Source organism: Desmodus rotundus, chromosome 2, assembly GCF_022682495.2.
Source record: "Desmodus rotundus isolate HL8 chromosome 2, HLdesRot8A.1, whole genome shotgun sequence".
In the NCBI taxonomy this organism is placed as follows: Eukaryota; Metazoa; Chordata; class Mammalia; order Chiroptera; family Phyllostomidae; genus Desmodus; species Desmodus rotundus.
In genome coordinates, this window is record NC_071388.1 from 133,588,489 (window position 1) to 133,613,668 (window position 25,180).

Consider the following 25,180-nt stretch of genomic DNA (forward strand, 5'->3'; position numbering starts at 1 on the left):
ATTTTTGTAGTGTTCCAAGTCTCTGTTGAGTTTAGTGGGTTGATAAGATTTATGTGGTATGGGTATGGTTTTTGCAATATTTAGATAGAAGATATATGCAGATACTATTATTAGTTCATTTTTAAGTATAAAATACTGGTCTACAAGCAAAGTGGTGGCATTTCAAACAGCTTCTATTATTACAGAATCATCACTTAGTTAAACGGACACGTAACTTTAAACTCTTTTGACATGTAGATTCCACTGTGTATACCATTCTGCATTTCTAAAATAAAACTTCCCAAAACAAATCTTCTTGCTGAAGTACATCTGTACAACAATATTTTGAAATAATAACATTTTTGCTTTTCTTTTCATGATTTATTTTTCTTGCTACTGTGATATCCTAACCATCTACTTAGTGGTATCTCTTGCTTGGGCCATTGGCAGTAGGGTATCGGGAATTAAAACTGAAAGCAAAGTAATCAGCCAAGTTTCTTAAGAGATTACTTCAAAAACTCATAGCTCACACTATAGTCTTAAACCAAGGTATTTTTGAAATTCAATAGCTGACCTATTTGAAAGAAGTTGTGATGTTTCATTACAGTTTTCTAGTTTTATTTTTCTTCAAAACAAATAGTTTATACCATAAAAATCAAGTGAAACAATAATTGGTGAGATAAGAGAAATTTCTTGTTTCAAACAAGGTACAGCTATATAATATGAAATGATATGAAATTTTTGAAAGAAAATTAGATAATTTTGAAGGCCACAAAGGATGACCTGACCCTGTCCTGCTGGTTTTTACTACCCAAGCTGCCTACTATGGTCAGGAGTGGATGACAAAAGACCAGTAGTTCAAGAGAAACCTACTTTCAGAAGGTCTGATGATTTATTTTCTTACATTGGAGATTGTAAGGAGCAAGCCCCAAGAGTAAATGTCAGGCCGTGAATATGCAGGAGAGCTCCTACTGCTCTCCAAGTCTTTTTGTAAGAAATTTAATGTTTCTTTATCTTTACCACAAGAAGACAGAGATAACTAAGTACCATGTACTTGGAGTGAGGAGGGAGCAGAAACCTAAATGTTCACAGTGATGGATGGCACAAAACCCAAATTTTGAAAAATGAAAGTATGTGTTCATGATTAAAAATCAGTGAGAGTTATGCAGCACAGTAGAAACTAAGAAGATGCTTTTTGATGACAGGTTGAGCAAACTTTTTATATGAGAATATGTGAGCCTTTGACTGATCTTCCCCACTGACCCTTCCAGATCTATTCCTTTCTTCCTTGCTTTGAACCTAGAGGCTTGGTGTATGATCTGCCTCATTTGGGCAGGCTCTCCTGCCATCTGAATCATGGTTGGGTTCGGACAATAAGAAGCACAACAAGAGGTAAGAGTCAGAAGGAAACATAGGTGAGGTTTTTACTTAGATTTTCCACTTACCCCCTTCATATTTCACCCCACTCCCTCTGTTCCTTCAAAGACAAATTTTGGCAGCAGCTGCCCTTTTTTCCATGCCATATGACTTCATTTGCCCTGAGCTCCAGATACTGCCTCTCCTGTTGGCTCTTTAGGTACAGGGTTGTAACAACTTCCTCTTCACCATCCCTTACTAATATCTCTTAACTTTGCCCATATTTCTTTAAATAATCCTGTCTTCAAACTCTCTTCGAGTACTTCTTTGAGTGTGTAACTTAATACCTGATATTAAGTTTAGACCACCCTCAGGAAAGAATGAGAGAAGAAGATGGAGGTAGAAATTACTGAACTCCAGATTAACTATTTACTCACAAAACATTAGAATCCATGGGTTTTCTTTGAGGCAGTAGATGATTTTGCACTAATGGAAGACATGCTGCATAAAAACCAAGTAAAATTCTATTAAATACATAAAAATATTTCTCATTTTGTATACATTAATTTATGGCTTTTAAAATTTAACTAACTACATATAAAGACATTGTTTTTCAATTTTCTTTTGAAAATCATTCAAATAAGTTTTGACTCATTCCAAAAGACATCATTTTTAAAGGAATTCACCATATCATTTTTAAATCTTATAATTGAACATTAGTCTCAAATGTAGTTAGACAAATGAAGAAATATTCAAAAAACAAATAAACACAAGCCACCAGGGAACAAGAGACAGTAAAGTAATCCACATATTCATAGCAATACATTTCCAATCTCATTAGACTTAAGGAGCAAAGTGAAGAAGTAGTTTTACCCAGACTGAGGGACCAACATTATTTGGTAGCAGCTACGGTATATTCATACTAACTGGGCAGCACATTCTGTCTACAAATATTGCTTCTCACATCTGGTGTGTATAAAATTTATATCGGCAATCGGTAAAATGCAGACTCCTAGGGCTCACCTACAGAGATTCTGATTTAGTTGCATCTGATTCATTGTTATTAGGCTTAGGAATATGTATTTTTAACAAATATCTTTGATAATTCTCAAATAAGTAGTCCACTTTGCTGAGAGTTTTTATCATAAATAGGTGCTAGACTTTGTCAAATGTGTTTTCTGCATCTATTGATGTGGTCATGGAGATTTTATCCTCTATTATTTATGGGGTGAATCACATTTATTGATTTGCAGATTTTGTACCAACTATGCATCCCTAGAGTAAATCCCACGTAATCGTGGTATATGATCTTTTCAATGTACTGTTGGATCCAGTTTGTTAATACTTTGATGAAGATTTCAGCATCTATGTTCATCAGGAATATTGGGCTGTAATTTTTTTCTTTGTATTATCTTCATCTGGTTGTAGAATTAGGGTAATGCTAGCTTCATAAAATAAGCTTGGGAATTGCCCTTCATTTAAAATTTTCTGCAATAGTTTGAGAAGTTTAGGTGTTAGTTTTTCTTTGAATGTTTGGTAAAATTCACCTGTGAAGCCATCAGTCCAGGAGGTTTGTTTGTTGGGAGGGTTTTTTGATGACTGCTTCAATTTCACTAGGTGGAATCTGTCTATTGAGATTCTCTGATTCTTCCTGATTCAGTTTTGTAAGATTGTGTGTTTCTAGGAATGTATCTATTTCTTTCATATTGTCCAACTTGTTGGCATACAGGCATTCCTAATATTTTCTTACAATCCTTTGTATTTTTTGGTGTCAATTTTTACTTCTCTTTCATTTCTGACTTTATTTTTCTGTGTCCTCTCTCTTGGTTATTTTGATGAGTCTGGTTAAAGGTCTGTCAGTCTTGTTTATCTTTTCAAAGAACCAGCTCTTGGTTTCATTGATCTATTGTATTGTTTCTTTACACTCTATTTTGTTTATTTCTGCTCTTATCTCTATTATTTCCTTTCTTCTCAATTTGGGTTATGCTTTTTTAAAAACATTTTTTTTATTGTTCAAATAGTTTTCTGCCTTTTCCTCCCACCCCTCCCCACCCCAGCCCTCCCTACCTTCCTCTCCTGTTTCCACCCTCACCTTGTTATTGTCCATGTGTACTTTATAATTGTTTCTATAAACCCTTCACCCTTTTACCTCATTATCCCCTCCTCTCTCCCCTCTGGTCACTGTCAGCCTGTTCTCAATTTCAATGTCTTTGGCTATACTTTGCATACTTGGTTGTTTTGTTGATTAGGTTCCTGTTAATGGTGAGATCATATGCTATTTGTCCCTCACTACCTGGCTTATTTCACCTAGCATAATGCTCTCCAGTTCCATCCATGCAGTCACAAAGGGTACAAGCTCCTTTCTTTCTGCTGCATAGAATTCCATTGTGTAAATGTACCATAGTATTTTGATCCACTCACTTACTGATGGGCACTTAGGTTGTGCCCATCAACCTAAGTACTTGGCTATCATAAATTGTGCTGCTATAAACATTGGGGTGCATAGGTTCTTTTGGATTGGTGTTTCAGGGTTCTTAGGATATAATCCTAGCAGTGGAATTGCTGGGTCAAAGGCAGTTCCATTTTGAGTTTTCTGAGAAAATTCCATACTGTTTTCCACAATGTTTGCACCAGTCTGCATTCCCACCAACAGTGCACTAGGGTTCCCTTTTCTCCACAACCTCTCCAACACTTATTGTTTGTTGCTTTCGTTATGATGGCCATTCTCACCAGTGTGAAGTGGTATCTCATTGTGGTTTTAATTTACATCTCTCTGATGGCTAGCGATACTGAGCACCTTTTCATATCTCTGGGCCCTCTGTATGTCTCCCTTGGAGAAGAGTCTGTTCAAGTCCTTTGCCCATTTTTTAACTGAGATGCTTGTATCCTTAGAGTGGACTTGTGTGAATTCTTTATATATTTTGGAGATCAAAGCCTCGTGTGAGGTATCATTTGCAAATGTGTTTTCCCATACAGTTGGTTCTGCATTCATTTTAATGCTGTTTCTTTAGCCATGCACAAATTTTTTATTTTGATGAGATCTCATTTGTTTATTCTTTCCTCTATGTTCCTTGCTCTAGTGAACATATCAGTGAAAATATTGCTGGGTGGAATATCTGAGATTTTCCTGCCTATGTACTCCTCTAGGACTTTAATGGTGTCATGAGTTATATTTAAATCTTTTACCACCTTGAATTTATTTTTGTGTATGGTGTAAGTTGGTGTTTGAGTTTCATTTTATTCCATGTAGCTGTCCAGCTCTCCCAATACCACTTGTTGAAGCGGCTATTTTTGCTCCATTTTATGCTGCTGCCCCCTTTGTCAAATATTAATTGACCATAGTGACTTGGGTTTATTTCTGGGCTCTCTATTCTGTTCCATTGGTCCATGTGTCTGTTCTTATGCCAGTACCAAGATACGCTGATTACAGTGGCCTTCCAATATAGTTTGATATCAGGTATTGTGATCCCTCCTGCTTTGCTCTTCTTTCTCAAAATTGCTGCAGCTATTCAGGGTCATTTATGATTCCATATAAATTTTTGAAGTGTTTTTTCTATATTTGTGAAATATGCCATTGGTACTGTAATAGGTATTGCATTGAATCTATAAATTGCTTTGGGAAGTATGGACATTTTGGTGATGTTAATTCTTCCAATCCATGAACACAATATATATTTCCATTTGTTTCTGTCTTCCTTAATTTCTTTCTTCAGTGTTGTGTAGTTTTCTGAGTACAAGCCTTTTACCTCCTTGTTTAGGTTTATTCCTAGGTATTTTATTTTTCTTGTTGCTATATCAAATGGGATTTTTTCCTGATTTCTGCTTCTGATGTTTCATTGTTGGTATACAAAAATGCCTTTGATTTCTGGGTATTGACTTTGTATATGGCTGTTTTGCCAACTTCATTTATTAGGTCGAGCAGTTTTTTGGTGGAGTTTATAGGATTTTCCATGTACACTATCATGTCATCTTCAAACAATGTCGATTTTGTTTCCAATTTGAATGCCTCTTATTTCCTTTACTTGTCTAATCACCATGGTTAAGACTTCCAATACTGTGTTGAATAAGAGTGGTGAAAGCGGGCATCCTTATCTTATTCCTGATCTTGGTTAGAAAGCTCTAAGTTTTTGTCCATTGAGTATGATGTTGGCTGTAGGTCTCTCATATATGGCCTTTATTATGTTGAGGAATGCTCCCTCTATTCCCACTTTGCTGAGTGTTTTTATCATAAATGGGTGCTGTACCTTATCAAATGCTTTTTCTGTATCTATTGATATGATCATGTGATTTTTGTCTTTGCTTTTGTTTATGTGATGTATTACATTTATTGATTTGTAAATATTGTACCACCCTTGCATCCCTGGGATAAATCCCACTTAGTCATTGTGTATGATCTTTTTAATGTATTGCTGGATGTGGTTTGCCAATAATTTGTTGAGGATTTTAGTGTCTATGTTCATCAGCAATATTGGCCCAAAGTTTTCTTTCTTCGTTGTGTCTTTGTCTGGTTTTGGGATTAGGATGATGCTGGCTTCATAAAAAGAGTTTGGGAGTCTTCCATCTTCTTGGATTTTTTGGAATAGTTTGAGCAGGATAGGGGTTAGCTCTTCCTTAAATGCTTTCTAGAATTCTGTGAAAGAGTCTGGTCCAGGGAATTGTGAGTTGGGAGTTTTTTGATTACTGCTTCAATTTGTCAGCTGTTATTGGTCTGTTCAGAATTTCTGCTTCTTCTTCACTGAGATTTGGAAGATTATATTTTCTAGAAATTTGCCCATTTCATCTAGGTTTTCAGATTTCTTGGTAGATAGTTGTTTGTAGTAATTTCTTATAATCCTTTGAATTTCTGTGGTATCAGCTGTAATCTCTCCTGTTTCATTTTTAATTGTGTTTATTTGGATCCTCTCTCTTTTCTTCTTGATGAGTCTGCTTAAAGGCTTGTAGACTTTGGTTATGTTTTCAAAGAATCAGCTCCTGGATTTATTGGTCTTTAAAACTGTGCTTTTAGTCTCTATGTCATTTAATTCTGCTCTGATCTTGGTTATTTCCTTCCTTCTACTTGCTCTGGGCTGTCTTTGTTGTTGTTCTTTGAGTTTTTTTAGGTGTAGGGTTCGGGTGTTTATTTGAAATGTTTCTGTCTTTTTTAGGTAAGCCTGTATCACTATGAACTTTCCTCTCAGTCCTGCCTTCTCTGTGTCCCATAAGTTTTGGATTGCTGTGAGTTCATTTCTTTTGTTTACAGAAACTTTTTGATTTCTTCCTTGATCTCATTCTTGACCCATTCATTGTTTAATAGCATTCTATTCAATCTCCATGAGTTTGAGTGTTTTGGGTTTTTTCTTTTGGGGTTCATTATAAACAACAATTATTTACAATAGTACAGAACAACAATAATTTGACAGGAAATATATGATTTGGATAACCAGAATAGAAAGTATCCAATCAAGAGTTGTGTGTTATTGGAACATGGGTGAAGTGAAAGAAGGAAAATTAAAATATAATAAAGAGAGAATAAGGAAAATCAGTCAAACAATGCAATTAAACAGGAAAATAAAATGAAAACTAAACATAAAGAAGAGAAAAAATACTAATAAAGTGGTAAAAATCATAACAAGACAATAATAATACACATACACAATAAAATGCCAGCTCTACAAGATAGCAAAGTGACATTTGTCTCAGTTTTGGGGGTTAGCCTTGTGCTCCCCCTTTTGATCTGTCTCTGGACCCTTCATAACTCCATGTCTTATTGTCTCACTTGGGGGAAGAAAAAAAAAAGGGAAAAAGAGAGAGAATCTAAAAAGAAAAAAAAAAACATAATAATAAGCCTCCTGCTGACTTTAAACCTATTCAGCAAGTTCTGCTGGTCTTCCTAGATGCCACAGGAAGACAGGGGATGGGCTTCACTTTTCTCCCTATGGTTTTGAGAGGATGGTGACCAGGTCTGGGTCACAATATTCAGTTTCCTGGCCTCCAGCCCAGGTCCTCTGTGAGCTGCCAGGCTCAAATCAGCCACTTAGCTGTGCACAGTGTGAGTCAATCTCTGGCGCCAAGCCTGATACAAGCGTGGCACACTTTTCTACTCAGCCACTCACTCTGGGCGAGCAGTGCAAGACAGGCAAGGCACACAGTTCTGCTCCTAACTCTGGGGCACAGTGTGAGACAAGCAGGGCTCATGGTTCTGCTCAGCTACTGTTTCTAGGCAGACAGTGTGAGACTAGCCAGGCACAGGGTTCCCCTCTGCCACTCACTCTGGGTGCGCACAGCTGAAATCTCCCTCTGGATGCACCAGCCACCCCCCCTACCCCCCCCGTTCTTAATAGTTGCATGGCTTTTCATACAGCCTAACTTTCTAACCAGTCTGGAGACTATCTGAGTCAGGGTTTGACACAGCCCAAATCCTCCTTTCTCCAGGTGTTGCCCAGCACCTCAATTTCTCTGGTGCTAGCATCCACAGTCCCAGTGGATGTGTACCACCTCTGTGTGTCTCCCACTTCGTCTCTATTCCCCCAGTGACTTCCAACACCCAGGTCCCTCCTGGTGCTGGGCTGCCCTTCCTACTCTGGTAAGGGAGGGATCTGGTGCTCTAACTCTCCTCCCCATATCTTGCAGCAGGTGCCGGGCCAGGGGCAGCAGCAGCCTTGGTCCCTGCGCATATCCCAGGGACCATACTGTCCTAACACAGTCACCTCACCATATGTTTTTGAATGCCCTCTGCAATTTTTTGCCTCCAACTTCATATAAGCTGGGATTTTGTTGGCTGTTCACTCTGTTCCTCAGAAGATCGACTAGGTGCTCCATATAGGCATAGGGAGAACTGGGCTCCACTCCTACCTACCTCACTGCCATCTTCCCCTCCCCTGTGTTGTTGTTTTTAGTTCCTTTAAGTGTAAACTTAGGTTGTTTATTTGAGGTTTTTCTTGTTTCTTGAGATAGGCCTGTAATGCTAAGAATTTTCCTCTTAGGACTGCTTTTTCTGTGTCCCATAAATTTTGGGTTGTCATGTTTGAACTTTCATTTGTTTCAAGGTATCATCTGATTTAGTCCTTGAAATCAATGTTAATCCATTCATTGTTTAGTAACATGTTATTTAACCTCCATGTCTTTGTGTTTTTTTCAGGTTTTTTCTTTCTGATTGATTTCTAATAGTTTCATACCATGATGGTCAGAGAAGATGCTTGACATGATTTCAGTTTTCTTAAATGTATTGAGACTTGTTTTGTGTCCTAACATGTGGTCTGTCCTAGAAAATGTTCCACGTCATTTGAAAATAATGTGTATTCTGCTGCTTTGAGGTGAAATTCTCTGAAGATATTGATTAAATCTATGAGTTCTAATGTATCATTTAAGGTCACCATTTTCTTACTGATTTTCTGTCTGGAAGATCTATTCATTGATGTCAATAGACTGTTGAAACCTCCTACTATGACTTTATTACTGTGATCTCTCCCTTTATGTCCATTAAGATTTGCTTTACATATTTAGGTGCTCCTAAGTTGGGTGCATAAATGTTTATAAGGGTTATATCCTCTATGCAACAAGGTCATAGTAACCAAACAGGATGGCACTGTCATAAAAACATATATGTTGATCAATGGAACAGAATAGAACCCAGAAATAAAACCACAACTTTATGGTCAATTAATATTTAACAAAGAAGGTAAGAATATATGATGGGGTAAAGGTAGTCCGTAGTCTATTCAATAAATAGTGTTGGGAATATGGGGCAGATATACGCAAAAAAAAAAAAAAAAAAAAAAAAAAAACCAATGAAAGTAGACTACCTTCTTACATCATACAGAAAAATATAATAAAAATGGATTAAAGACTTAAATGTTAGACTTGAAACCATAAAAATCCTAGAAGAAAACATAGGTAGTAAAATCTAGGATATTTCTTGTAGCAATATTTTTTCTGATATATTGCACTGGGAAAGGGAAACAAAAAAAAATAAACAAATGGAGATACACCAAACTAAAACTTTTTGCACAGCAAAAGAAACCATCAACAAAATGAAAAGACAACCCAAATAATGGGAGAAGATATTCTCCAATGATACAAATGATAAGGGATTAATATCCAATATTTATAAAAGTTTATAAAAACAACACCAAAAAAGACAAACAACCCAATTTTTAAAAAATGCACAAAAGATCTGAATATGCTCATCACATTCCATCAATCTCAAATTAAATATTAGTTTCTAAAGGTATATATGCTCATTGGGATTCTTTAGATTGCAAGTAATAGAGATAGCCTCAGGTTAGAAACCTAGCTTCAGGATTTAGCATCTATTTACTCTGGAGGGTGAAGAGCAAAGAAAACTATTTTAACAGCTGCACAGCTACTTCTATAAAATGAAATTTTAAATCATGTTTAGGATATCATATCCAACAGCAACCGTGGTAATCCAGTAGAAGATCTGGTAACCTAGCCTTTTTTATATTCTGATACATTCAGATCTGCACCTCTATTTTCTTATAGTCGTATCATATGACTGTTTTTCTTATTATTTCCTTTTCCATGTGGCTTTTATCTCATTCTTTCCGTGTCTGCATTTTCCTCAAATGACTCATTAATTACTAACTGTGAGTATAAATCTCTTTATCTGTTTTAGATTCAAAGCTCCCTAAAAATGTTACAATCAAGTAAATTAGGCAGCATCCTATAGGAAACCTTTATTGAGCAGAAGTCTCAAATTTTTATAGATGCTTCAATAAGAATCACACTCCAAACATGGTTTTGATTAAGATTGCACATTCCCATATCTCTTCATATATTATGAATGGGCAGTTATCCAAGTAATTTCAGCAGATGACTAATATTATCAATTTCATTCTGATATTTTAAACATTTTCTCTCAAAATTATCGATATCATTAAACCTGTCTGCTAACCAAAACATTCACTATAGACACTGAATTAGCTGCTACTCAAATTTTTCTAATAATGGTGATTTCATGTAATCTGTCTCCCTGTTCTACCTTTGCAAGTCATTCATTATTTCAAGGATCTTCTTTTAAAGAAGTAGCAAAACTGCTTCACTAAAACTTTAATAGAACACACCAATGATGGTTGAAAGATATATAGGATAGGTAGATTCTATTCTTTCTCCAACACTCAAATATTTGAGCTACTCAGATATTTAAAACATCTACTGTGGCTTTTCTTAGTCTTTTTATTTCCTACTGAAATTCCCCAGCTTCTTTGATCTTTCCTCACGTGTGGGAGACTTCAGGCACTTCACTCTTCTGAACACATGCTGTTTTGCCAATGGCTCATCTACATCATGGTGAACTGTGTCATAGAGGAAATGAATAACTTTCTTTATTTGGACATGAGACTTTGCTTAAGCAATTTAATACTGTGTCATGATAGTATTTTCAGTGGCATGATCAGAGTGTTGACTCATTCTGAGCTTGTCATGCCAACACAAACACAATGCTTTTCTATTCAAAACTGCTATTAATATCAGGTTTTCTGTCTTTACCTACAAAATTGATTGTTTTATCCTAACTAGTAAAGGCAGATATTGGCATGTGTCCCTTTTAATTTCACAATATTGATTTGATTCTTTCATTTCTTTTTATAACAAAAATATGAAATGTTAAAATTATTGAATCTTAGCACTTGGAAATTGTTTAATTATACCTATAGGATTAAAATAAAGCAAAGTGAACAAGATAATCTCTACATTCCAGGGTTAATTTACCTTCCTTACATATACAGTCTGTGGTCCCGAATCTACTCCATTCATGCATGAATGGATATTTGATATTATGTAACTATAATTAGTGAGTTTCATTTGGTTCCCAGTTATCATCTGATGCTTACAATATCTCTGGTGCAGCCGAAGTGATAGCAATCTTTCTGAGACTCAGAAATGAACTAGTCCAGATGGACAGAAAGCACACTTGGGAAGGGATGCAAGGGTTACAAAGAGGTATAGGAAATCTTCTATAGTGAGGGATATATTTATTATCTTGATTGCGGTGAGGAATTCACAAGAGTAGTCTTATGTCAAGTTGGTCAAGTTGTACTCTAAATATGTGAAAATTATCGTATACCAGTAATATCTCCATAAAACTGAGAGATCCAAAGACCTTTATTCATGGCCATTATATCTATCAATATTATTGAATAGGTAGTTAAATCGCAGAAATTTTTAAAAGATTTGTTAGCTTATCCATTTAAAAACAATGACAGCAATTTCATCATAAGCTATCATTTTTACAATAATAAATATTTTACAAGATAAAAGTGTTAACAAAAATAGGGATAATATTTTACATTTTTACAAATGTCTTTTTACATTTGATAGAAGGAAACTGGGTTTTCATATGCTCCCACTTCAATCTATTCCTAGATCAAAATTTATTGATCAATTTTTAACTTCAAATTATTTTTTAGATTTATTTATTTATTTATTTATTTATTTTTAGAGAGAGAGGAAGGGAAGGAAAAAGAAAGGGAGAGAAACATCAATGTGGAGTTGCCTCTCATGCACCCCCTACTGGGGACCTGACCCACAACACAGATATGTGCCCTGACTGGGAATCAAACCAGCAACCCTTTGGTTCACTGGCCCACACTGAATCCACTGAGTGACACTAGCCAGGGCTGCTTTACTGATCAATTTATCTCAAGAAAATACAGCCTCACACAGATGCATAGTTTAAAAAAGAGTATTTTAACCCTCTCTGGTGTAGCTCAGTGGATTGAGTAGGGCTGTGAACCAAAGAGTCACTGGTTTGATTCCCAATCAGGGCACTGCCTGGGTTGTGGGCCAGGTCCCCCGGGGGGGGCCACATGAGAATCAACCACACATTAATATTTCTCTCCCTCTCTTTCTCCCTCCCTTCTCCTTTCTCTAAAAATAAATAAATAAAATCTTTAAAAAAGGGTATTTTAATAACCTTTTCAGACCATTGTGTATATTCTTTGATGCTGTATCAAAACTCAACAAGTGGTAGTTTCTTAAAGGCACATTGCAATGTAAAAATTTTAATTATATCAATAAACTTTATATGCTATTACTTTAAAACCCATTGTATTATACACATTAAAGAGATTTTTACCCATAGAATGAATGTGTCATGCATTTTAAATATGAAAAAAATTTGGTTTTTCTCATTCTGCAGCATTCCCCAAATTATGACCCATTCATTTTACAATATCTAAATGACAAATTCCAATATCATCTTGAGAACAAAGACTGTTTCTTCCCTGTAACACTATTGTTTTCTTATCCTTGAGATGATATTCTGATTCAATAAGTTAAAGTATGTATGGTCATCCTGCTATGAGTAAACCTTTAACTTGCGGTACGGTTATCTGCCTTTTGCTAGATAAAGACTGTTTCAGTACAAAACATACACTCATAACATGCCTGCTCTGAGATATGTGGCCTTCAAGATCTAAATTTCTTCATGTACATATTTGCAGCCTTTTCACCATCTTATTTAATGCTCTCAGTGTCTTGAATTCAACTTGTTGCACTTGACTTTCCACTTATGTATTTTTTCCTTCTCTGGAAAGTTCTTTATCCTTTTGACCAGAAAACTCTTACTACCTATAAAGATGAGATTATTAGCCATTACACAAGGTAAGCCTCCTTGACCATCCAGAATAAGGTATATAAGAGGTTCCTTTTATGTATCACCTGATCCTACACCTCTTTTGGCCTTTTTAAATAAATTACAGAAAGGCATGCCTGCTAGTGGGATGTAAAAAGGCACATGGCTTGGCAAGCTGATAGTAACTAATACAATGAAACCCAGGCATGTTTTTTTCTCTTAATGGACACAAAGTCCATGAAAGAACAGGGCTGGGAGAGAAGAAATGGCTTAGATTTTAACCACTATTTACAGCCAAGGGCCCTTGTCAGGGCTCACTATGCAAAACCCTTTGTGGACTTCCTCATCCTTTCACAGCACTTTGCAGAGCATAAAAGTGTGTCGCTAGGTAAACTGCAAGCACCAAGAGGGAAAAATCCCTATTTGTATTCCCACGACACAGCGCAGCATTCGACAATTGAGAAGTGCTCACCAAATGGGTATTGAGTGAGGCAATATTTGGCAAAACACCCCATGATGAAAAGCTATATACAAGAAAAAGATGACACTCATCAGGGACATATCTTTGAGCTTTTGTCGTGGTATATATGTGTTTTCTCTTCACTGACCAGTTCACCACATCAGCCATCTTCACGGGATAAGATAGTATGGGAAGCTAACACATTAAAACATTAGTTTTTCATAATTATACCTATTTCCATCATATTACTAAGAATAAAAGTCTTTATACAAAGAGTAAATGGTTTTTAAACATGAAGTTCAAAAGATGAAGTTCTTAATTTTAGTGATGTGTCATTTCTGTGATAAAATTCTTCAAATTTGACTAGTACTGATGAAGCTCAATATGCCTGAAAGGACATGTATTCTCTTTCTTCCCACCCATCCTGGGCTTTGTGGCACTCATCCCTGTGCTAGTGAATTCTGCACAGGCATCACCTGGATGCCCCTAGCTTCAAAGTTGAGTATGAAATTTAATTTTTAGTATTTCTACACTTACAATAGAGGAAGACCAGTGCATAGTGGATCAAGAAAATCTCTTGAGTCAGAACAAGGTATGCTACAGCAACTAATTGAACTACATTCATACATTTTCATGTGTGTGTGTGTATTAACAACCGATAGTCAATTTGTCAATTTATTAAAAGATTGATTTAGGCATCTGCAATGGTGACTTCAACCTCAAGTTCTGGCTCAATAATGATAGAAGTAATCTGCTTAATATTCTCAGAAGGTCCGTGCAAGTCAGTGAGTTGCTTGTGGATCCTCATCTGAAATCAATCCCAAGTCTTAGAACCCTTGCCCCAGGGAGTTTTTCTTGTCCTGATCCTCAGAGTCTTGGTAGGCATCCGAACTGGTCCTTTCACTTTGAGATTCTTTTCCTTTGCGTCTCTGATCAAGTCAGCACACACATTCTCCAAAGACTTTAGTTCTGGCTGGCTAGAGTAATTCTGATTTGGTAAATTGCCACCTCTGGTTCCACAGGTGTCTTTCCGGTATCTTTAAAAGCCATTGCTGCAGCTTGGCTTCCTGACCACCTTGTCCCTGGGCGAGAGTGAACAGTGGTGAGCCAGGAGCAGAGGCGGGCTGAACAGCACTAAGCTGCAGCTGCAACTGCGACTTCCTCAGAAAGCTCATGTGAATATTGGAGATTAGACTTAAATAGATTTACCAGCATTTTACAGTATACTTTTTGCTCCAGTTATTTTTGCACTTTAATACTGAAAATGTCAATTGCAAAAATATACCCAAATACAAATAAACTATTAGAATGTTGTGAATTTAACATTTATAATAAGATTTTCATATGAAGAAATTTTTGAAACAGTTTGTTGGGAACCACCCTGCCTGGTTTCAGAAGCCGTAACCCCCCATGGCTAAGGCTGAGTAAAGACCTTGGGACCATAAGCCACTAAGGAGACAAAGCTTATCCCCCTGGCAGGGGCACTGCCTCTGCCCACTTTACTTCACCCTGCCTGGCCCCTAGTGGATGACTGGTTAGCCAATGATGGGGTAAGATTCCTCAAAGGAGGGACAACCTGAGACCGTCATGAGGGGGCCCTCAGGGAAGGACTTGGGGGGCTATAAAAAAATGGGGTGATGGACCCTCACCCCTCAGCTTTGTCACAGCCTGAGTCCTCATTCTGTCTGCAAGAAGTCTCCTAATCTCTTGGTTGCCTTACATCCCCTTCCTGACTTAAGCCCGAAACAATGCTGGAGGTGAGTGCAGCCCTGTGCTGGAAAGAGCAGGTTCCCTGGGGCAATCAAGCCTAAGAAAGAATGTATAAAATCCTATGAAGCCTACTTTGCTAATATGTTCAATTTAAATGATAAGGGCCCAAGCATGAAATAAGTTTGTTCCACAAAGTTTTATGTACCTTTAACTATCTGACCCTGACTCAGAATAAGTCCTAGGAGATCTTTGAATGTTATCTATTGTTTTATCATTAATACCTGACAATGATTGATGGGCTTTACGTATACACCCTGTATTCTTATGCAAATTAAACACAATAAAAGCCCATTGAGGAAAAGGCTCCTGGTCCTTCTCCTTTGAGAGATCAGCCATCTTTCCTCTCCAAGCAGGTCATGTCTTGGTAGAGTTATTCTCATCCATGGCAGTGGGGGGGGGGGGGGAGCCCTGCAGGCGGAGACCACCCACAATGGATACTAGATTTATTTTGTTAGACCTAATAATTCAAAGTATTTTTTTAGTTTTCTTGGATTATCTTTATTTATAGCAATTACAAAACATCTTAGACTTAAATACTTTAAATATTATTTAAAACAGAGGGTTGCAAGAAGACAGCAGAGTAGGAGGATCTTTCTCGTACCTCCTCATAGAACCAAACTAGAAATAAAACTAAAGAGGAGACAAGCAATCCAAAATAAATAGCCAACGACTACCTAAAAAAGAGAATTTTAACCAGGGACAGCCAGAAATGAACTAGAGACCAGTTGGAAGGGTAGCGACATGAAAGAAGATCACCCTGTTCCCACGGGTGGCAGTCTGAGGTTACCGGCACAGCTGTAGGAGCTCCCCCTGAGAGGAGAGAAGCCTGACTCCCAAAACCAAGCTCCCAAGTATGGAGCTGCACCAATGCTGGGATCAGCTGCCCACATAACATCCAGCAGTGAAAGGCCATGTGGTTTGTGACTGCTGGGGAGAGAGAGAGCCCTGGAGACAAAACCACTATTTTCTTTTTCTTAAAGGAGCCAAAGCATAGGTTTTGTGTTCACAGCCACTCACCTTGGGCTTGAGTGTAGAAGAGTCTGGAGAGGGAGACACTGGGGAGATATGTCTCCCCACAGGGGAGCAGCTGTGGGAATTTCTGTGCCAGGATATACCTCGATCCTACAGCAGCCATCGTTCTTAAGAAGAGCAAGCCCCTCTCAGAAGAAAAGCAATTATCCCACCCTGTGGGATACTGCTCACCCCACCCTCTGGAATCCTGCTTGCCTCACCCTGAATCTCTTTTATGTTTGTTTTTGTTGTTTTGTTTTATTTTTTATTTTTTCTTTCTTTTATCCCATCCTGCATCTTAACATCTGCTGAGGAGACAGTAACATACACACATTCAGGGGGTGTCAGAGACTGACCTTAGGTTGCACCCAATCCATAAACTTTCCCAGGAACAAGACTGGTGTTTCTCCTCCATAGGAGAACCACAGAAACACCCTCCTAGTTTCCAATAGACCCAAAATCTGGGCTCCAGAGGCTCCATGCACTAGCCTGATAGGAGCTCAATCCTGCTGAGTTCAGAGAAACAATTTCAGACTCAGGTAAGTGGCTCAAGGTCAAAGGAACACACCCACCATCTTCCCTGAGGTTTAAAGGCATCTCCCACAGGAGATCCAGGAACCCCATTTCCCTGATTCCACCTGAAGCTTTCTCTGAAACAGTTGGATCAGTGACTAGTTTAAGACTGACAGCGGATGTGCAGGCAAGGACAGGCAGAAGCAGATCCTAAGGTTCCTAGGGATGGTTTCTGACACTCCCCTGGACCTGTGCTGATAAAGAGCAAATTTGCAGTGCAGCTTGGTGCGTCCTGTGTGCAGCCAAGCCCAGAGGAGTCAGCCAGAAACTGTGGATAACTTGGAGTTTCAAGCAGGTTGCTGAGGGCTGAACATGGACAGTACCTGACTTCGGCTTGTACCAACCTCAGACAACACCAGACTCGTATCAGAGGGAGAACCCAGCTGGTAAACACTAACCTCCGCTGAAACAAATTCCACTTTGTTCCTTTTCATTATTTGTATTATATTTTCTTTTTCATAGACTTTTTATTGTTTTGTTTTTTCTTTTTCCTCTATTTTTGTTGCTCTATTTTTCTTCATATCTTTTATTTTACTCTTACCTTTGTTTATTCCATTTTTCCTTCCTCTGTCTTTTTCTTAATTTTGTTATTCTCTCTTTATTTTTCCCTTTTTCTGTTTTCCTCTTTCTATTCATTGCTCATATAAGTTCTCTTCTTTTTCTCCTCTCATCTCTCATAATCTCTTTTCTTTTCTTTTATCTTCCCTTATTCTCCCCCCCCCCCACTTTCTATACTATTCTATTTCTTTTTCCACTTGTATTATTCTTTGCTCTTTTGTCATTGACTTTGCAGTTGTTGTTTGGGGGTGCTGGTTGCTTGTATTAGTTTTTTTGTTGTTGTTGTTTTGCTTTGTTCTGTTAACACCTGTACAACAGTGTACAAGACGAGGTAGGGGTTCAGCCTCTCAGTCAGCCAGCCAGAGGGGAGATCTCACCAACCAAGGGGCCAACAACAACCAGGACCCAAATACAATAGGAGAGGCCACATAAGCCACACACAAGACATTCCTAGAGCGTCCAGCTCAGGAGATCAAGAAGACTGCCCCACTGGGTCCCACAAGACTCCTAACACTGAAGGTCACTCCAGAAGACAGGGAGTCAAAGAAGATTTATCTAACACATAGAAACAAACAAAGCCAAACAGTTAAAATGGTGAAACAAGAAAATAATCTCCAAGTGAAAGAAAAGGAGGAATTCCCAGAAAAAGAGCTAAATGAAGTTGAGGCAAGAAAATTATCAGTCATAGAGTTCAAATTAATGGTCATAAGGATGTTCAAGGAACTAATGAGAACTGAGTCAGCAAGAAAAGGACAAAGAAACTATGAATACGAACCAGTAGGAAATGTACAATGCAATATCTAACATGAAGAATACACTAGAAGGAATTGAATGCAGGCTAGACAAAGCAGAGGATTAAATCAGAGATTTGGAAGACAATGTAGAAAAAAGAAACACCCAGTCATAACTACAAAAAGAAACAAAGAGACTTAAAAAGAATGAGGATGGTTTCAGGAAGCTTTGGGACAACATGAAACGTAATAATACTTGCTTCATAGGGATACCAGGAGGAGAAGAAGGGAGCAAAGAATAGAAAACCTGTTTGAAGAAATGATGACAGGAAACTTTCTTAACCTGGTAAAGGAAAAAGTCACATAAATTCAGGAAACACAGAGCCCTATCAAGATGAACCCAAAGAGATGCATACTAAGACATATCACAATTACAATACAAGATTTTAAAGACAAAGAGATAACCTGAAAGGCAGCAAGAAAGAAATAGTTAGTTACCTACAACAGAGCTCTGATAAGGCTATCAACTGATTACTCAATAAGCCAGAAGGAATTGGCATAAAGCATTCCAAGTAATGGAAAACAAGGACCTCAACCAAGACTTCTCTATCTAGTAAGGAGAAGGTGAAATAAAGAATTCCCAAACCCAAAACAACAACAACAACAACAACAACAACAACAACAAAATAGAGTAAAGAAGTACATTTTCACTAAACCAGCATTGCAGGAGATACTAAAGAGTTTCCTTTAAGAAGAAAAGGAACTAGAGAGAGAAACACAGGTACAAAGGGAAAAATAGAATTGAATAAGTACCTATCAATAATTACCTTAATTGTGAGTGGATTAACTTCTCCAATCAAAACACAAAAGGTAACTAAATGGATAAGAAAACGCGACCCATATATTTGCTGTCTATGGGACCTCCCTCAGATCAAGACTTACATAGGACGAAAGTAAAGGGACATAAAAATATATTCCATGAAAATGGAGAAGAAAAACAAGCTGGGATAGCAATACTTATATCTGGCAAAATAAACTTTAATACAAAGGCCATAACAAGAGAAAAAGGTGGTCACTACATAATACCAATGGGGTCAACACAACAAAAAAGATATAACCCTTGTAAATATAGATGCACTCAATATAGGAGAGCCTAACTATATAAAGAACATCTTGGAGAACTTTAATGAAGATAACAACAGTGATACGGTCATTGTAGGGGATTGTAACAACCCACTCTCACCAAAGGATAGATCTTACAGATAAAAAAAATCAATAAGGAAAGAACTACCTTAAATGACACACTAGATCGAATGGGTTTAATTGACATTTACAGAACATTTCTACCCAAAACAACATAATACATATTTTTCTCCAGTGCACATGGATCATTCTCAAAGATGTATTATATAGTAGTAAATAAGTATACTACTATATACAATATTTGCAAATAATTAAATATGATACATCACATAAACAAAATGAAAGACAAAAACCACATGATCATATCAATAGATGCAGAAAAAGCATTTGACAAAGTCTAGCATTCATTTATGCTAGAAACACTCAGCAAAGTGGGAGTAGAAGGAGCAAAACATAATAAAGGCCATATACAAAAAACCTACTGCCAACATCATACTCAATGGGCAAAAACTAAAAGTGTTTCCCTTAAGATCAGGAACAAGAACTGGTTGCCAACTTTCTCCACTCTTATTCAACATAGTACTGAAGTCCTAGCCAGAGTGATCAGACAGAAAGAAGTAAAAGGCATCCAGATTAGAAAGGAGGAAGTAAAACTGTCATTATTCTCAGATGACATGATATTTACATAGAAAACACAATGGGCTTCACAAAAAACTATTTGACCTGATAAGTGATTTCAGCAAGGTAGTGGGATACAAAGTCAACATTCAGAAATTGATGGTATTTTTATACACCAATAATGAACTACCAGAAAGAAAAACTGAGAAAACCATCCCATTTACTATTACAACAACAACAGCAAAGAATAAATAAATAAAGTACCTAGGAATAAATTCAACCAAGGAAGCAAAAGACCTGAGGGGGAGTGTGGGCAGGGCAGGGGAGAGTAATGAGGAAAAGTGGGGACGATAGTAATTGAACAATAGAAAAAACTTTTAAAAAGACCTGTTTTCAGAAAACTACTGGACACTGTAAAAAGAAATTGATGAAATACTAATATGTAGAAGCATACACCCTGTTTGTGGATTGGAAAAATTAACCTTGTTTAATGTCCATAATACCTAAAGCAATCTATAGATTCAATACAAATCCCATTGAAATTCCAATGCCATGTTTCACAGATCTAGAAGAAATATTCCAAAAATATATATTGATCCATAAAAGACACTAAATAGCCTCAGGAATCTTGAGCAAGAAGAACAAAGTTGGAAAGATCACACTACCTGATATCATACTCTACTATTAGGCCACTGTAATGAAAACCATCTGGTACGGTTATAAGAACAGGCATATAAAAGAATGGAACAGAATAGAGAGCCCAGATATAAACCTACATCTTTACAATCAATTAATATTTGACAAAGGAGGCAAGAGCATACAATGGGGTGAAGTCAGCCTCTTCAATAAATGGTATTGGAAGAACTGGACAATACATGCAAAAAAATGAAATTAGACCACCATCTTAGATCATACACCAGAATAAACTCAAAATGGATAATTAAATATAAGTCATTATACCGTAAAAATCCCTGGAGGAAAATATAGGCAGTAAAATTTTAGATATATCATGTTGCAGTATTTTTGTGATATATACTGTAGGGTGAGGGAAACAAAGGAAAAAAAAAACAAATGTGACTACTTAAAAATTAAAAAGCCTCAGCATAGCTAAAAAAATCATCAACATGAAAACACAGAACATACTTGCCAATAATACGTTGGGGAAGGACTTAATCTCTAAAATATATTAAAAAACTTCCAAGACTCAATACCAGGAGTATTGAGACAAATAATCCAATAAAAAAATGGACAATGGACCTGAATAGACACTTCTCCAAGGAAGATATAAAGATGGTCCATAAGCACATGAAAAAATACTCAATAACACTAACCATCAGAGAAATGTAAATTAAAACCACGGTGAGATATTACCTCACACCTATCAGAATGGTTATCATCAATAAATCAATAAACAACAAGTGCTCGAGAGAATGTGGATAAAAGGGAACCTTAGTGCACTATTGGTGGGAATGCAGACTGGTGCACCACTATGGAAAATAGTATGGAGTTTTCTCAAAAAATTAAAAATGGAGCTGCCTTTTCACCCAGTGTTTTCACTGTTATGAATATATCCTAAGAATCCCAAAACACCAATTCAAAAGAATATATGTACCCCTATGTTCACAGTAGCACTATTTACAATAGCCAAGATTTAGAAACAGCCTAAGTGCCCATCCATAAATGAGTGGATCAAAAAACTGTGATACATTTACACAATGGAATACTATATAGCAGTAAATAAAAGAATCCTTACCTTTCATGACAGCATGTATGGAATTGGAGACTATTATGCTAAGTGAAATGAGCCAGGTTGTGAAAGACAAATACCCTATGACCTCATTTATAAGTGGAATCTAATGAACAAAATAAACTAAAGAGCAAAACAGAACCAGAGGTATAGAAACATGGAACAGACTGACAGCTGTAAAAGAGGAGGGGGAAGGTGGATAGTGGTTGAAAGAAGGTAAAGGGATTAATAAAAGAACAAATATAAATGACCCCTAGACATAAAAAGATGGTGTGGGGATTGACTGTAGGAGTGGGGGGCATGCTGGGTGCAGGGGGTAAGGAGGAAAAATTGGAACAACTATAATAGCATAAACAATAAAATATTTAAATTAAAAATATATATATTATTTAAAACAAATCATATACATTTTTGTTATACAATTGGTAACTTGTAATATGTAGTTAATTTCTTTTGGTATAACCATTGATATTTTAAAGCAATATGACATTCTATAAGCAAGAGTAGAGAACATCGGGGTAGGACATCAGGTTACAATACTATAGAAGTTGATGCCACTTTGGATGGAATAGATTTCTAACTAAATTTCTATAACCTTTCAGTAAATCAGAGAAACCTTATCAGTGATTTGTTTTCTTTTTGTATTAACATCAAATATTTAATAACAATTTACAATATGTATAATTTGCAATGGATATGCTTATAATTTTTTATCATATCATATTTGTCAAAAGTTAATATTACTGGGCATAATACAATTGAAGGAGACAACCAGAATTGAAATATGACACAGACATAACACTTCAATACACTCATATCCTTTATTTAATCAGTCAGAATATTTCCCTCTCTGATATTCTTAGTATTTGCCTGTTCTTTTCATCACCCACAGTTTTAATCTTTATTTATATAAGGATAAGCTTATGAAAGTATCATAACTTCTTTCCTTTTCTTGATTTGAGCAGGAAACCAAACATTTCAAATAGTTCTTCTTAATCCCTCCTGACAAGTAATTACTGTGAACATTTTCTTGTTTATTCTTCCACTCTTTCTATACATATATCTCTACACACTATTCTATACCTCATTCATTTTCCCCCCAAATCTGTTAGATTTATTGATTCAGACCTGTTTCATGACTACATAAATTCCATCGTATTAATGTGTTGTAGCTGATTTAACTAGTCCTTTATGACAGCTATTTCGCTTTTCCTAAATCTTTTCTCTCTCTACTGCACTGAAATCCATCTTTTCATGCATTCATTGTTTTACAGGAGTGAATGTAGCTATAAGATGCCTTCTTAAAGGTGAAATTGCTTGATTGTTTCCTGAATTTTTAATTTTGATTGATATTGTCATGTAGTTGTCCATTAAGTTAGAAGCAATTTATATTATCATCAGCCATATATAATTTTAAGCATTTGTGTTTTAGAAAAATAATTCTGTGTGAAATTGGAACATGGCAAATAACATGACATGCAGGGTGATGATTAAGCAACTAATACAATGATAGTCTATGCAAGTAGTACAAAGGTAATAAGAAGTAAGAGGAAGTACAATTTCAAGAAGTACTGAAGTAGAGTTGAAAGCATTGATATAATGATACCTTTGAGTGCTCTATCCATTATGGCCTAAAGTATATCTTTTACTAAATCATCCAAACTGAAGTTCTAATAATTCAAGAGACATCCAGTCCATTACCACCTCAACCTTTGACTTGTCAGCCTCTCAGTTACTTTTGCCAAATTCATACTTCATTAATATGCTACTAAAATGAATTCCCTTTGTCAAATGTCTCTACTGTTCTACATTAAGCCATTAACATGAGCCCTTCTCTCTCAAGATCTTTGGCCTCAAAGGTTACCAAACTTGAAATTCAAGTGCTTGGGCTTTATCATTAAAAGTCTAAGAAAAAACTGTTACTAAAACTTCCTCCACGTTCAACTTCCAAATTATACCAGGTTCAGTATTAACAACTTTCACTCCCCAGAGGAGAACAGTCCTCATAATTTCATGTGAAGAAACATTTGAATTCCCTCTGGAGAAACTGAAGTTCATCAAGGAATACAAGCAGCAACTCTTGATAGAAAATTCAGTGTGATCTGTGCGAAGGTCATAAATACACCTCCTATGGGTAAAGATGTCTGTGAAGGATGGGTGTACTGCACACTTGGATTCAGCTTTAGATGTAAACCTCATGCTAACATCTTTGAAATCTAAAGCTGACATAAGTAAAATTAAAAGAATGGTAGAACAAATATAAAAACTAAACAAACCCGTTATTTTAAAGCAGTCAGGATATTTTTCTGCCTTCTAATTATTAGAATCTTGTGAACTGTTTTCAGGGAGGTTGGTTTACTGTTCCAGGAAAACTATACAATGAAAATGTGCTTTTTTAAATTTTGAAGCTGTAAAGTAGAGAAGTAACTTTAAGAAAAGCAATTGCCTTGCAAGTTAATGTAAAGAGTTTAGCCATCTTGCAAGAAGAATTGCATATCTGCAGACTATGCTTCCCTTTGAGGAATTTTTTTCCAAGTATGGATTTGGAATGTGCTGTCTCTGAAAATTATATCAAGCCCTTGGGGGAAATTTTTGCAAAAGTAATGGCCATAAGATGTAAGCAATAGAGACCCCAAAGGATTTAAAGAAAGATGGGGACATCCAATTAACTTGAGCTTGAAAATAAATTGTACATTGGAAATAAATTGGGTTTGGCTAAACACTGGACTCTTGTATTGAATTGCTGATGTCCCACACTATTATTATTCATGACAAAAATCTGTTTGTCAGGAAAAGGGCTGATGCATGTCTATGGTATTCTAAGACAATTATTCAATTGAAGGCATTGGGTTGACCGATACCTCTGTGATTGCAGATAGAATTCCTTCCTTAAAGGAATTTGAAATACTATGACAACGATCCTGGGAAGAGGTCAAGCTGGGGACAATGAACATGATAAATCTTGGATTAGAAGAAAAGAAAGTTATTGTCCCACTCAGGGGAATAGGTAGTCATGTTCAGCAGAGGAATTCTAGGGGAGGAAAATTGGCTATTACCACACAGATACCCAATTAAAACCAAAAAGAAACCATTTTATTAGGAATGTTCTAATAGTAACTCTGGCTTAGGGGATAACTTTGAACCGACATCTAGTACTAGAAATATATTACAGCTGATATTTTGCTTCTCTAATGTTATATCCTGGTTTTCGATGCCCTGAGTGGGAGATTAAGGGGAAGTTTATGCCCTTGCTTGGGGTAAAAGGACAAGAGAAAATAAACTACATTCAAAGACAACATACACGTTTGTTCATTCTGCAAATGTTTGTCTCACCTGCCGCATACCAGGCACTATTACAGATGCAAGGGGCAGATTGCTGAGCAAAACAGTCTTGATGAATGAGAGAATGTTTCTCATAAAACTAACATTCCATTGTGAACAGATCAATAAAATAGAGAATGGGAAATTAAAAAATAAACAAATAATACAAATTTCAGATACTAACTAGTCATATCAGAGTAAAAATTGCAATGAACATAGGGGTTCACATATGCTTTTGAATTAGTGCTTCAGATTTCTTTGGATATATTTCCAAAATTGGAATTACTGGGTCAAAAGGTAGTTCTATTTTCAATATTTTGAGGGAAATCCATACTGTTTTC

General features: G+C 36.5%; 1 pseudogene; it reads right to left on the reverse strand.

Annotated features, from left to right (window-relative positions):
* Positions 1–14,058: 14,058 nt before the first annotated feature.
* On the reverse strand, positions 14,059–14,417 carry LOC128780330 (small ribosomal subunit protein uS10-like; annotated as a pseudogene).
* Between the last annotated feature and the right edge of the window lie 10,763 nt (positions 14,418–25,180).